Source organism: Monodon monoceros, unplaced genomic scaffold, assembly GCF_005190385.1.
Source record: "Monodon monoceros isolate NGI ecotype Baffin Bay Population unplaced genomic scaffold, NGI_Narwhal_1 Super_Scaffold_3, whole genome shotgun sequence".
In the NCBI taxonomy this organism is placed as follows: domain Eukaryota; kingdom Metazoa; phylum Chordata; class Mammalia; order Artiodactyla; family Monodontidae; genus Monodon; species Monodon monoceros.
The window spans coordinates 78,144,599-78,158,094 of NW_021703780.1; the positions used below are offsets into that span (position 1 = coordinate 78,144,599).

A 13,496-nucleotide genomic window follows, 5' to 3' on the forward strand; every position below is an offset into this window, starting at 1 on the left:
TGGCACTGACTCACCACAACGAGGAAAAGCTCTATCTGATTTTCTGGGAACATTTAGAATGAACATTGCCCTCAGCAGGCCACCTAACCAAGACCAGAAGTTGTTCCCTGAAACCTGTAAAAACCACTGGAGCTGAGGGCTGTATACCTGTGGCTGTCAGCTCAGCCCAAATGAAGCTATCACTTTCACCATATGATCCCAGCAAGTCATTAAAGACGAGTGGCACCCATACTTGTAGATCAATAACCCAGGCAAATACATCCAACAGCAGCCAGACTCAATGGGCACCAAGTCCATGTTTAATCCAGGCCAGGTATTTGCATACGGTGGAACCATACAATTGCTAAACTACTCCCCCCACCCCGCCCCACCTTTTCTAGTATGATATCCCGGCAGTCATTGCTGCTGCCTGCAGCAGCAAAAAACCTTGTTTAGACAAGTTTTTGAAGCACATTGTTCACACAACAATGGAAAGAGAGACACTGAGCAAAAGCTCCGTGCTGTGACTGATGTGTGATACAGCCTAAGGTGACATATTATAAAAAATTTAGTTGAAACAATGCACATAGCTGGAGCTCTTTTGCAAATGTAAACACAAGTACCTTCACAGCAATTTCCTCATTATCTACTGGTGGTCTTTCTGCACTCTTGCTTTTGCTCCGCCCTCCTTGACAGAGTACTTTGGGGGACTTCTACGGCTGACTTTCATGTAATACAGATTTTCAGCTCTATTAAAGATAAATCGATTTTTAACTCTATTCAAAAAGTCTAGGGGCAATGTCTTGTGAAATCAAAAAAAACCTTATTTTTGGCACAGGGGAAATTATAAGGGTAAACAATGATACCTGGTGGCAACTGTCTTCAATCTGTGAAATGGATCTCTTCAGGATATATGTGGACAAGCAGAAAAGTGAACTGCCTTCCAGCTCACCCCACCCCTACCCCCATTCCCTGGAATACACATTGAAAACACATTCTCAGCATGTTAAATACTGAATCCCCATCCATGAATTTCCAGATGAACAAGCAAACCATGAAATTAAATGTAAGCAGGTAAACCTGGGGAATGTCTACTCTAAGATTTTTCTCTCCCTATTTCTGATTCCTCTCCATAAATGTGTTAAATATAACTATGTGCTATTATTCATGTATCCTAAAACTTATTCTTTTGTGCCACTGGGGAAATTTATTCTCCTTTAGTAAGAGTTATTTCCATATTTTGACAATCTATTTCTTACCCCTATTTTTCTTGGTTAATGGCACATTCATGATCCACTTTGGAAAGGCTATTTAATTCTCAGTGCTGCAGTGATTAAACACATTCAAGTGACAAACAAGTATTGAGCATACTCTTCGTGATGAAGACACAGTGTCTACTCACACAAAAAAAACTAAAATCAAAGGAAAGCATCCATCTCAATCTTCCCTCATCCTTCCAAAGGAGCAACATGCCCTTCACAATGGTCACCAAACCATCATTTGAGTACCACCATTTTCTAAGATGTAGCAACCTCCTGGTTTTGCTGTTTATCTGTTTGGACCGCTTAAAGCCAACAACAATCCCTGAGTTGCAAGCAAATTAGTCATGAGAGCTACAACCAGAATAGATAGAGAAAGGAGACTAAAGCTTACTGGACAACTGGTGGTAGTTTCCACACTTCCTCCCTCTCCTTTCTGAACAGCCTTCGATTTGCATTTGGAGATCCACATGGTTCCGGGAAGCTGACTCCACCCGAAACTCCAGCAGGGAAGCGTGTGACCTCAACTGAACCAATCGATGCATTCCACCCTTCAGATCAGTGATTGCTTCAGGATTAGGTAGATGTTTTTAAAAGGATGTGACTGTAAATGGGACAGAGACTCAAAATTAACAGTGACTTAAACAAGATCAAGGTTTGTTTCTCTATCAGATAGAACTCAAGCTGGGATGATGACTGTGCTCTGTGGAGGCAGCAGGGGCCTGAGCTGCTTCTACCTTGTTGCTCTTCTAGTCCTAAAGTCCGGCTCTTATCTGCAGATTTCCAAGATTGCTTACAACTAGAGAGCTCCCATGTTTCCTCTTCTTTACTTTAGGGGAAAAACACGAAAACGGTACACAGTAGTTCTGCTTATTTCTCATTGGCTAGAACTCAGTCACATAGTTACACTAGCAGCAAAAGAAGGTGGAAAATATAGGGGTTTTTTTCAGGCATAAATGTGCCCAGATAAAATTACGTTACTAGGAAAAATGAGGAGAATAGATATTAGAGGTCAACCAGTAGCCTCTTCCTGGCATGTGAACTAAACTATTTCAGATCCTCGTGTTGTAACTTGGAACCCAAGAAAACAGGTGAATATTCTTCTTCTGGATGCATGGTTTGCTGATGTGGGAACCTGAGTGACAGTAGCAATTTTTACAACCATAAGGAAACCAATAATAGGATGAAGCTGGCACCTGGAAGAGGGCAGAATCAAGGAAATCCCAGATAAAAGTATCTAGATATCTAGTAACATCGTAAAATTCTGAATCAAACCACATCTGAAGCTCTATCTTCAGACTTTTTCACTTAAGTCACCCTGTAAACTCTCCATATTTTCTGAAAGCTTCAATTGACATGTTCTTATTTTCAATCAAAACTTCCTAAGATGGGCTTCCCTGGTGGCGCAGTGGTTGAGAGTCTGCCTGCCGACGCAGGGGACGCGGGTTCGTGCCCCGGTCCGGGAGGATCCCACATGTCGCGGAGCAGCTGTGCCCGTGAGCCATGGCCGCTGAGCCTGCGCGTCCGGAGCCTGTTGCTCCGCAACGGGAGAGGCCACAGCAGTGAGAGGCCCGCGTACCGCCAAAAAAAAAAAAAACAACTTCCTAAGATACAGAATGAGAAAGGGACAGAGAAAGAGATGGGGAGAAAGACCCAGATAAATACTGAAGGATGCGAGATAGCCATTAACACAAAATTTGACCAAAGTTACTTTGAGAAACATGAAGGGTATAAACTAAAACAGAAGTGCTGAATATTAACAAGAGCAGAGAATGACCCAAATATTATCAAAACTTCTTAGAACAAAGAAGAGATGACAAAGAATAGCTGGTATTGAGCAGCCGAGAAGTATGTTCTGAATAATTCTTTCCCAAACTGCTAGTGGGGATTAAACTCTACTGCCACATCACACTTTACTCCACCCTCTTCCATAGAAAAGACTTTGTTGGGCGAGATAATGCCTTCAACCTAAAAGCCTCATTAAATTAGCAATTATTCCAGATCAAAGCCTTGGGTAGATGCCACTGGCCTTAACTCTTCAACAAATTCCATTGTGATGGTCAGTGTGAGCCCTTGAACATAGCTTTGTAAATTTCCAAGTATGTCGTCTAGGCTCCTTTAACTCTGGGCCCCATGAGAAGATCAAGCAATTACGACCCTTCTGGCCTTTATTTTCCCCTAAGATCATTATTGGAAGTTATTAGTCAAAACTTACAATATAAGTGAAGACAAAATAGGCACAATTTTTAGAAACTATGAAAGGAGTATGTTTTTTCTCTAAGATAAAGTTGAATAAGACGTGTTTGAATAAGAAGGAAACTGAAGAGGTGAGAAAAAGTAAGTTGGAAGAAATTGTGTTCTTCACGGTCACAAATAAATGAGACGTGGAGATGGAATTAGAATTGGGATCTACTTGTTCTAATAGACATCGTACCTAAAATTCCTTCCATTTTATTGATTTCCAGATTGAGAAGCATTTTAGTAGGGATAAGTACTAACAGAAATATGGCTTAAAGTTGGTAGTATCCTACTGCAAAAGGCCATTCAAATTTGTAAACAAAAACAGACTTTCCGGTAGGTATTTTTATATATTATTTTGCATATGAGACAGGAAGCAGACAAAAGAAGACTGTTAACTGTAGAGATTGTGGAGCAGGACATTTGTTCATTTCACAAATACTGACTGCCCTTAGTATGGGCCATGAACCACTCTGGGCGCTGAGGACACAGCGTTAAATAAAACAGACAAGAAACTCCTGTCTTCAGAGGCTTTAGGTGGTAAGGGCTAAGAAAAAAGAAGTATAAGGAGGCTGGTGAGTTCTGTGATAGCAGGGGAAGGAGTCAATTTTAAGTGGGAGAGTCAGGGAAACACTCCCTGAGGTGACTGTATTGGTTGTCTATTGCTCCACAGAAAATTAGCCCTTAACTTTGCATCTTAAAACAACATTTATTATCTCATAGTTTCTGTGGGTCAGGAATTTGAGAGCAGGTTAGTTGTGTGGCTCTGACTCAGGGTCTCTCATAAAGCTGCTGTCAGCTGGGGCTGCAGGCAACTGAGGCTGGCCTGGGGCTGAAGAATCTACAGTTTGGCAAGCCTCGGTACCTTTCTACGTGGATGGCTCTATGTGCTTCTGAGGGCCCTCACAACCCAGCAGTTAGCTCGCCCCAGAGCAAGTGATGAAGAAGAGAACCTCATCTCAAAAGTGACAGACCACTCCTTCTGCTGTATGCTCTTGGTCACACAGATATAACCTGGGCCACTGTGGGAGATTACTACAGCATGACTACCAGGGGGCCAGTATCACTGGGGGCCTCCTTGGAGGCTGGCTACATTGATATTGAATAAATAGCTGAAAGAGATGAGTTCAACATCACAGAACTTAAGACAAACAACTTAACTTTTATAAATTTTCGTTTTCTCATCAAAACACTAGAAAGTTTTTAACTATCTACACCATCATCGTGTTGAGAAGCCTTAGATAATGTCAAAAATTTCTTTGGCTCAGTGCCTGGCATTTCATAAATGAGCAACACATGTCAGGCTATTATCATTAGTGTGGATGTGGTTGTCATCCTCCTCCTCATTTTACAGATGAGAAAACTAAGGCTTCAAGATTTAAATCCTCACTGATGGTCATGCCCCTGAAACGGAAGATCATCATATTCAAGCCTTCTGAATCCAATAGCTTCTTTTTTTATTTTACTGTGCGGCCTCATAGATACCATGGGAAGGATGGATAAAAGAGTTGAAGGTTATTCCAAAGCAGGAATAAGAAAATTAAAATTATATGAGGAAAGAAAGGCAAAAAGACTCAAAACCTACTCCACTGGCAATTACCAAACAGGGCTAATCAGGAGTGCTTTTTGGCTTAATGTAATAGAAAACCCAACTCTCCATGGCTTACCCAAGAAGTATGAATGTCGGTAATTGCTTTCATTCTCACAGTTACCTTTTGTCCTTTTGTCTTCATGCTTGTTGCTTTATAGTTACAAGATGACTGCTGTAGCTTCTGGCATCACATTGACAATTCAGGAAGAGAGGAGGGTGGTACGCACAAGTTCTGCTTTCCAAGGTGCCTCAGCTGACGTTCATTTACACCTAATCAGCAAGAACTGTATCGATGACTCCCCTAGTACATGGGTAGGTGGCAAAGGCATGGCTTCAACCAATCACGATTCACCGCTAAGCCTAGTCACGTTACTGCCCAAGTAAAATCTGGATTCTGTTTTTGGAAAAAAGGCAAGTCTTTGTCTACTGTAGGCAACTGATAGGTTCATCCACAGTCAAGTGGATTCCCCAAGAGAAAAGCACCCACCAGCATGGTTGTTTGTTCCCACTTCTCAGGTGAAATCTATGTAAATACTCTCTGTAGCTTTTTTTTTAATTAATTAATTAATTAATTTTTGGCCGTGTTGGGTCTTCGTTGCTGCCCGTGGTCTTTCTCTAGTTGTGGCGAGCGGAGGCTACTCTTCATTGTGGTGCGCAGAGTCCTCATTGCAGTGGCTTCTCTTGGTGCGGAGCACGGGCTCTAGGCGTGCGGGCTTCAGTAGTCATGGTGCATGGGCTCAGTAGCTCAGCAGCATGTGAGATCTTCCCAGACCAGGGCTCGAACCCGTGTCCCCTGCATTAGCAGGCAGATTCTCAACCACTGCACCACCAGGGAAGCCCTGGCAGGTGGATTCGTAACCACTGTGCCTCCAGGGAAGCCTACACAAGCCATTTTAGATCTTACAGTTTGGGGTGAATTATCGGAAGATGAATAAAATGACTGATACTGATTAAACTGAAAAATATGAAAGGAATAAAATTGCTGAAGCTACAAAACTTTTAAAAGCCAATAATCTTCTAACAGAGAGGCTTATTGACATTTTGGCTAGATATGGAAAATCAAAGAGATTGGAATTATGAGGAGAAAATTATTCTGCTTTTTATAAAGGAGAGGAAGGAGGGGGAAAAAAGAGCAGCATAAGCTAGGGAAGTAATTATAGCAGGATACATTTCATTTCAGAAAAAGTTCTTTGATAACCAGAAAACACCACATTTTAAAGTTAAGGATTTAATACTCCTAAGTCCATTACAGATAGACTCTTTACCATGCTGGAAATAATTGAAAAGCAGAGGCATGCCATTGACCACTTTATGGCTTCTTTGATTTCTCCAGGCTGTTTGAAGAGTTGAATTCTGGAAAGGATTTGAAAACTGGGCATACCAACCCTGACCAGCTAATTGCCAATGAAGAAGAATGAATTACTCTGCAATTATATTAAAGGTGAAAGAGGTCCGAAGGAAAAATTCTAACAAAAAAATGGACTGACTTGGGATAAAAGCTTGATTGGTAACAGCCATGACTATTAAGATGTTGAGCCTGAGTTCAAAGGAAGGACAAGATCAACTTTATGTCTGACAGTCTTAAGACAAGGTCACCACCTTCTACCAAGTATATGCCAACTTATTCAGATATGTCATTCCATGTCACACATCAGATTTGTTTACCATGACTTGTTCCTGGATTTGCCCTTAAGGTTTTGCATCCAGGTCATTAGTTTGACCATTGTCAAGTTACAGACAAATTTATGACAGAGGAGCACAGATAGACTCATTCTTCTGGACTTACAGGTGGTTAGTCACCTTATGGAACTCATTAATCCCGAAAGCTGATAGAGCTTGAAAATAGAGACAGATTGCAAGCAGGTTTTGATAATTCTTGGATGACAGATCATAATGGGTCCTGAAGAAAAAAGAGGCCCAACAATTATCTTTTGAGCATCTAATACGGTTGCCACATAAAATACAGGACACCCAATTACATTTGAGTTTCAGAAAAACAGTGAACAGTATTTTAGTGTAAGTATATCCTATGCAGTATTTGATATATACTTTAAAATGTATTGTTTATCTGAAATTCAAATGTAACTGACCATCCTAGTTTGTTTTGCTTTTTCTTTTGCTTGTTTGCTTGCTTGCTTACTTGCTTGTTTTTGCTAAGTCTGGCAACCTTAGTCTCTATTAGTGTAGGGTCCAATCTTACATAGTAAGTTAAGGAAAAATTGCCTGTCTTAAAAACTATCACAAAAAACCATTTAAATCGGTCAAAGTCTACTCTACTTGATATTCTATCATTGTACTATCTCTCAGTGATTCCAAAACAGACCATTTTCCCTCAACATTGAAAAGTTCTCAGTTGAACACCAAATGAAGTCTGGGTTGTGTTTATGGGCCATGCTGTATAAAAAAATATACTGTCTGACTTTTTAAATTAATGTTTATCAAAACAGTATCAGCGCATGGTTTTAAATGCAAAAGAGTACACTTAATTTAATGACATAATGAAAAATTACATTCCTCTGCCTAACCTCTCTGCATACTTCAGACCAACTCTCCACAGCCAACACTCAGCTCTTCTAAATGTTTTCCTTAATATTTACTTCCATATTTATAATAGACCTATACTATTCTTTCTTAACTTCCACATTTTAGACATTATCTACACATTTTATGATGCTTCTGAGCCAACCTGTATTTTATGAATATTCCTTCTTTTTTGGACAAGCCTTCATAGTCCTTGGAGTCAATCATTGCCTTGGGTTTGTTTACCTGTTTTTGCCTGGTTTTCTAAGTGAGCTTTGTTCATATTTTTCAAATGGTTCAACATCTCTGCCACACACCTGTGAATAATATTTTCCATTTACCCAAACACATCAGTTCCATTTTCTTTCTTCCCTAAAGATCTCCCTCCCAGAGCTTTCCACCCACTTTACTCCATTCCGGACCTTCATTTCTCAGCCTGCTACTCAACTGTTATTCTAGGTCTTTTCCTTTGCAAGTCTCCTGTGTTGGAGTGCGCATTCCTGAATTCCATGTTTGTTTTTTTTTGTTGTTTTCTAACCAATTGTTTATAGGAGTACACCCTCCAGAATTTTCCCCGGGAAGGCTATCTGAGAATATTTTGAGTCTTTGCAAGCATGACAGTGTCCTTTCTCCAGAAAATAAATATCCTGTCTCTTGTCAGGGGTGCATAGGAAAGGGTAGTCTACTGTCTGGGCAGGGTGGAACAGGGAATCTGGGCTCTAATAGCTCCATATTATTTTCTTTTTTAACCAAACTCTGTTTCTTCAGCCCCATTCATTGCCCTGCTCTTGGTAATAGCTTTTTTGAATACAGAGTAAAAGGAAAAAAAAAAGATGTTACTAATTTTAGGGCTCAGTGTGTACCAGACCCTTTAGCTAATTTTAAAAAGTTCTAACATTTGTGCCTGTCATCAACCAAATCATGTCCTCAAATATTGTTTTAATGATGATAAGAATGACTCAAAAGGTCCTACCCTATATGATATGAAAAGGGAGAGATAGCATTTGCTAACAGTCTATCAAAGCTGTATTGAAGAATTCGAGAACAGGTATGAGGTGAGGATACACCTAAATGACTTAAGAAACCCCTAATGACTAGGGATTAAGAAACCCCTAAATGACTAGGGATGCAATACTAGTTGGTAAATAATATTGGTACTGGACTATAGCTAAGGGCAATAAAGGCTAGTATGTGGGAAGGATGGAGGCTACCATGCTCAGGACTCCAGTGATTAAGAACAGGGATCCACATTCAAGTCCCAGCTTACATATCTTCTCACAAACTCTGTTCCAGTTTCTAGCTCATGCTGAATTCTCCATCACTACTCTGAATCTCTCCCTTCTTGTGCTTTTCTGGACAGCATGAGGCCACGTTGAATACCATCCCAGTGCCTTCACTCCACAAAGTACCTCAGACAAAAGATAATATAGTATATGAACTCCTCTATAGATGGTTTAGAAAAGAGTGATGGGGCAGAGTCAGGGAAGGCGGCATTCACAACATTTTTGTAGTGACAGTCACTAAGGATTGGATTTCGGCCATCATTTTTTTAAATCCCTCTGTAACTGCCACTGGCTCTTAGTTTGTCTCTAGCTAATTTGCTAGCTAGCTCTCTTTCCTCCAGAGCCCCTCTGCCTCTTTCCACAGTGGCTCCTCAGAGCTCTCACATTTTTTTTTTTTTTTAAATGAGTGGAATTTAATTCTCTTTGTTTCAATTTTTCTACCTTCAGGACTTGTACAGAGACCACCATTTTGTTGACAAATAGCCGATGAATGTATTTTGCTAAGCAAAAGGTTATCTGATCCAGAAAGAAATGTTGCCACCTCTTAAAGAGACAGACGTGGCTGTGTATTATTAGTAAAGAACAGTTTTGTTTTGCTCACACCTTCTTATAGTTATATAGTATGATTGCATTTTTATAAATGCATACGTGTGTATGCACGTACACATACATACTTCATATACATAAATACATGTGCATATTATACACACAACTTTAGATACGTGTATAGAGAGAGAGAGGAAAAGAGAAATTTGTAATTATATTTACCAAAAACCCTTAATAAAGGGCCAGTGAAATTCTCTCTAGAAAGTGCTGTTAAAGAAGGGCTTTGGACAGTGTGCTCCGAGGTCCCGCGGATCTGTCTTTTGTTTCAACAGCGTTTGGACAGAACAGACCCAGGGACACCCCTTGCTCCTGCCTCCCACCACCCTCCAACCTTTTTTCCAGTCACAGCCTTTGGAATCAGCCACTCCGCTATCCTCGCTCACAGGGACCAGCCAACACCATTTTTTGGAGCTTAACTCCTCATTACCGATCAACCACGAGCTCCCGGATTCCTCAGAATTACTCCACCGAGGTGGAGGCCAACACCTGGCCAACGTGCATCTGCGAGCCTCCTACACCTACCTCGCTCTGGGCTTCTATTTCGACGATGTTGCTCTGGAGAGCGTGGGCCACTTTTCCGGGAATTGGCCGAGGAGAAGCACGAGGGCGCCGAGCGTCTTGAAAATGCAAACCCAGTGCGGCGGCCGCCCTCTCTTCCAGGAAGAGCAGAAGCCTCCCCAATATGAGTGGGGTAAAACCCAAGACGCTGTCGGAGTCGCCGTGCTAGCGGAGAAGAACCTGAACCAGACCCTTGAGGACCCGCCTGCCCTGGGCTGTGCCCCCGCAGACCCCCGCCTCTGTGACTTCCGGGAGAGCCACTTCCGGGAGAAGCAGGTGAAACTCATCAAGAAGATGGGCGACCACGTGACTAACCTCCGCAGGCCGGCTGGCCCCCAGGCTGGGCTGGGCTGGGCTGGGCGAATATCTCTTTGAGAGGCTCACTCTCCAGAACCACCGGGAGCCTCCGGAGCCCCCCAGGCTTTGAGGAGCCCCGCTCTGCAGCCACTAGGCAGCTTTTTAACCACCCTGGAGCCCTGTCCCAAGATGTGGACCAAATGGAAACAATAAAGCTTTTTGCAGAAAAAAAAAATAGAGCTTTGGTTTTCTGCATTTTTACAGGGATGTATTACTCAAATAATGAGAAAATGAAAGTGAAATTATCTCCATTTAGAAAAGTAAATTGAGTATGTGTCAGATGAGAAATAAACATGAGAAGTCTAAATAGAACCACAGAGAATGTTTTTAAAAAAGAAAGAAAAAAAGACATTTATAATAGAGAGGGAGGGAAGTCATGATCTGAAAAAAACAGAGGATGACACATCTTACGTCACATTCCCATAATAGCAATACAGAGGTCCTAAGTGTATTTCATGAAGCATGAAAAAAAAAAAAAAGCTAAAGGTTAATGAAAACCTAAAGTGAAGGAAGTTTGTTGTAAGACCTGCAAAATCCATGCAATCTGGAATTGCATTCATATTAAGTGGGTGGTTCATACTCTCCCCGCCAACCCCCCCCCAATTTACCTCTTCATGGATAACTCTGGTTTTTCTACCAGATTAATTCAGCTCAGATCACTTTCTTTATGGAAACATACTAAATAAATTAAGGAAATTAGCCAAGTTGGTCGACTTTATAAAGAAATGGTGATTATGTATGCAATCCCACATCTGGTAGAGACATGAGTAAAGGACCAAATTTCATTGCAGTAGTTACCATATGCTCACCCCATTTCCCTTAGCACTCTGAAATTGATGGTACCATTGGAAAAAAAAAAAAAGGAATCCCAGAGAGTTAGAAATAATCTCAAAATTAAAAAAAAAAACAAAAAAACAGAATAGAACATAAGTCAGACAAAAGGAAAGAAAAATTCCTGAATTTCTTAGGGTTTTTTTCCTGATTATAAAAGGAAAAAAGTTATTAAAGATGTTTAAAGACGATTCTTTAAAAGCCTGATGAGGTGACAATGACAGGCCAGGTTATTTGGACTAGCTCTCCCCCTGAAACAGCTAAAACTGCTGAATTAAACATTTGTAACCCTGTAACAGCATCAAAGAGCTGACAAAATAGAAAGGAAATACCAAGTAAGTATTAAAACTAGAAAGGTAAATGGAAAATTTATGGTTTGCTTTACTTCTGAAGGCATTTGCCAATCTGGAAGAAACGGAGCTGTGTTTTTGAAGGCCTTGTGGCACGAGGGAAACAAAAGTTAAAGCATGGGGCCCATTCAGTGTTGTGCGTCTGGTAAACCATCTCGCATTTATGCATTAAGCTGAGATTTTAAAGGGCTACGGCATCACAGAAAGGATCAACCATCAGTATTTCCACCCCATTCCTTCCACCCCAGCAGTTTTTTGGGAGAAGTACCTTGGTGTTAAGCAGAGCAGGAGAAAAGAAAGGAAGGAGAAAACAAAGAGAATTGTCCTTGAGAGGGTGTAAACCATGGATAAGCTCTCTTGAGGGTCTACAGTCCCAATTTTGCAACACCTAAGTGATCAAAAAAATATATGCCATGGTTTTAACTTAAAATAGTTCTCTGGTCATCAGGAAGTCCCCCCACACGCACACACAAATAATTGTTTAAGGGCAGTGAGCCACACAAAGACACCAACTATATAAAGAAATAATATACCATGAATGAGAACCAGCAGAAATAACAGACACCTAAGTACTTCAGATACTGCAATTATCAGACATCGAGTATTAAAAGAAAGCTATGCTCCTTTGTTTAAGGAAATGAGATAAATTTGAAAATGAATGAAGGGTACAGGAAATTCTAAAAAGTGTTACTGCAGATTTGAAAAAGAACCAAATTGAACTTGCATAAATTAAAAATACAATAACTGAAATTTAAAACAATACATAGATTGGGCAGGAGCTCACATATAAAGAGAATAAATGGACTGGAAGACAGAAGGCACTTATCCAGAATGCAGCGCACAGAACACATAACTGGAAAAATAAGAGAGGCTTAGGAGGGACCTGGCTCAGAACAGGTATTCAGCAAACAGTTGCTGAATGCTCTGACTATAATTTTTACTGATGAGATTATTTTCTGGCTTCAGATGTGAGCTGGCTCTTCTAGACTGGAACTTAGAGAAGATCCTGTAAAAGGAGTATCAATTTCAGTGACTGCAACTGAAAAAACTGATATGATCAACAGACATTTGCTGAGAGCTTGCTAACTGCAAAACACTGTGCTAAGCATCAGAGTTAAAAACACGTATGTTATTACACATAATTTATATGTTTTCTTATAAGAACAAGAATTTCATAAGGGTTTTATAAAGGCACAATGTTCTAACCAGATTCTTCTACTAGCTTGCTGTGCAATTTTAAACAACTTATGTAAAGTCTCTCTGAGGCCCATTTTCTCTTTTTTTAAGATGAGGACAATAGAAACAGAAAAGATAACACAGAAAGCAAAGGCTTTGCTCATGGCATATCATAGCTGCTCAGTAAATATAAGTATATTCCCTCATTAACTAAAAATGTTTTTTGATGCACTGGGCTTGGAGAAACCTATATATGATATTTAATTCAAATAGATTGTGAATCCACATAATCTCCAAAGCCAATGAAGTACTGGAATCTCCTTTTGATTATGTCATAGTTACTTAACAATATGTGGAGAATATTGCTAGTGACCTGTCCAGTATCCATCCCCCACTTCTTCCTAACAGAACCCAAAATCTATTTGTAGCAGTAACATGATGACCTAACGCTTTATCTCCCAGACCCTCGGAAGGCAAGTGTGTCCATGTGACAGCTGTAAGCTAGTAAGTCCGGCAATGAGGTATTTATTAGCCATGCTGCCACATGAGGCTTCCCATGAGCCCCTTTAGCCTTTGTCCCTCCAACAGCCACCTTGTGAGCATAAGAACAAAGCCACACAGAGCCGCAAAGAAGGAACAGAGAGGGAGCCTGGGTCCTTGATCACCGGGCTGCCACGTTGACCCAATACTGACGGCTCCCAGACACTTCTTCTGTGAGGCAAATGCCTTACTATTTAAGTTTTACAGG

At 40.7% G+C, this 13,496-nt stretch overlaps 1 pseudogene; it reads left to right on the top strand.

Moving 5' to 3' along the window:
- The first annotated feature begins 5,232 nt into the window (after nucleotides 1-5,232).
- LOC114907608 lies at nucleotides 5,233-10,461 on the top strand (annotated as a pseudogene).
- The last annotated feature ends 3,035 nt before the right edge of the window (nucleotides 10,462-13,496 follow it).